This window comes from Penaeus monodon, chromosome 38 (genome assembly GCF_015228065.2).
Source record: "Penaeus monodon isolate SGIC_2016 chromosome 38, NSTDA_Pmon_1, whole genome shotgun sequence".
Taxonomy (NCBI): domain Eukaryota; kingdom Metazoa; phylum Arthropoda; class Malacostraca; order Decapoda; family Penaeidae; genus Penaeus; species Penaeus monodon.
This window is the reverse complement of record NC_051423.1, coordinates 27,786,818-27,789,317: the sequence shown is the minus strand read 5'-3', so window position 1 is coordinate 27,789,317 and position 2,500 is coordinate 27,786,818. Positions and strand designations below refer to the sequence as shown.

The 2,500-nt window shown below is 39.8% G+C and overlaps 1 pseudogene; it reads right to left on the bottom strand.

The window, feature by feature from the left end:
- The window catches only part of LOC119596775, a 68,579-nt pseudogene extending 66,811 nt beyond the window's left edge, over positions 1-1,768 (bottom strand).
- Positions 1,769-2,500: the final 732 nt, after the last annotated feature.

Here is a 2,500-nt window from a genome sequence, read left to right as displayed (position 1 = left end):
ATATAATGGAATTCCTAGCTAAAAGTAGCATAACACAGTAATTAGTTTTCTAAGATGTGAGAACAAAGAAATTAGTGCAAATTAATGATAATATCGTAATAGTAAAAAGCACGTTATTGAAAGAAAATTATGGTATAGACAGTAAGAAAGGCTGTTGGAACAGCATGCACGAGCGCTTTATTAGCGCCTGAGACGTGGTCTCAACCCTCCGATGCCGCGCATATCTTGCTTTTGCGGGAAAGAGAGAGAGGTAAGGAACATGAGCGGAACCTTGCACGCGTCCTATCAGCACCTGAGGAGTTGGTCCTGCGCGTCCGGCGACAGGTCGAGGATGTTCCTGGCGGCGGCGTCAGTGAAGGCTCCTCCCCAGCCGATCACCGTCTGGAAGGCCGTCGACTCCAGCGCGAGCGGGCCACGTCGCTTCCCGTGCCTGGAAGGCAGGAATCACTCGCTTCCTCACGGTGAAAATAATCCCGTATATCAGGCACCTTGTGTAGACTCATTCGTAGTGGAGAAACTTGCATATGCAAGCACTCACATGACAGATGTGACTCACCATTCTGATTGTCCCGAGAAAGAGAGCTGCGTCCGGAGGAACCTGGCGCCCTCGATGTCCGACGTGACACGAGTGCCTCCCCGACGGCGGGCAGGGTGGGGGCGGGAGCGGTCGCAGTAGGTGGCGTTTGCACACGCACACTACGGAACCGAAGCCGAAGTCGCGCGGAACGCAGGGCAGCGACGGCTCCTCGGCGGCGGCGAACCCTGAGACGTGGAAGGAAAGTCAGTTTAATATTAACTTATCAGTTATGAATGTCCATGCTTGCTTAATACTTCAAAGGAAGCTAAGTAGACTAAATATGTCTCTTGCACACTGTTCACTTATTTGAAACAAAATGCTGAAAAACGAAAAGAGGTCTAACAGAGGAATGCGGGTTGATGGTAACTCATAACTGAGGAGATAAAAATCTTTTATATATATACAGATAAGTATATAGTATGTGTTTTTCTTTGTTTCCCTGTAAATGTTTTTAACGTTAAGAGATGAGTATTTAGAAACAATCCTTTGGTAGAGATGATTTTCCAGGAGGACTAGACTCGCACAATATGAGAAGCAAGCTTGATCTACATAAAACGAAGAACTGTCGAGGTTTCGTGTCAAAACCGCCCAATTCCACATTTTCCACGGGCAGGAGATGTCTCGCAAAAGAATAATAAAACCACATAATGCCTAGATAATTAAATAAGATCGACCTGAAGATTCTATAGGTGTTGCGCCCTGCCCCTGTGTGTTAGTAATAGTTGCGGTCCTAATCATTCGCGGCAACAGAAGGGCTCGAACTTTCGAACACTAGCTCATTACTCGTGCTCTTAAACCCACTGTGCCGTTGATAACACTAATATTGCTTGATGTAAAGAATCCTTCATGCAACACACATGATTACAGACAATCAGACGCATTGTTAATAACATTTTTAACCCGAACAACCTCCTTAAAGTCACGTTTCACTTTCATTACATATTAGAAAAGAATAATATGTCACCACCTACCACGAAACAAGACGAGGAGCAACGTTACCAAGCCTCGACGTCTCATCCTAAGCCAGAGAAACGAGAAAATGCCAAGAAAAAGATGAACAAAGAGAGGAAATTGAAGACCCGATAGCCCTGGGAACTTCAACACTTGATATTGCTTCATCTTACATGAATTTGGGACTTTTTCCATTGAAACAGCTGGCGGTATGTACTGCACCATGAGCGCATATGTAAGGGGGAAATAAATAGGCAAGATAAGGTGAGAGGTCAAGGATAGGGAGGGATGACTTGTGCGTCGAGAAGAGCAGGCGGAGGGAGGCCAAAAAGGGCAGGCGGAGATACCACACACAAGTGCCTTTCTTTTTCTCTTTATATATGTGTGTGTGTTCCTGGTATATACACATAAATGTAGATGCATCTACACATGCCTTACTTAGAAATTTCATAGTAACTGTTTTGTCAACCAGAACAAGTCTCATGTATGTATATATATGTATATATACATACATACATATATATATGTATATGTATATATATATATATATATATATATATATATATATATATATATATATTTATGTATATATATGTGTGTATACACACACACACACACACACACACACACACACACACACACACACACACACACACACACACACACACACACACCATATATATATATATATATTATATATATATATATATATATATATTATATATATATATATTATATATATATATATATATATATATATATATATATATATATATATATATGTGTGGTGTGTGTGTGTGTGTGTGTGTGTGTGTGTGTGTGTGTGTGTGTGTGTGTGTGTGTGTATGCACACATATATACACATAAATAATATATATATATATATATATATATATATTATATATATATATATATAATATATATAATATATATTATATATATAATATAATATTATATATATATATATATAAT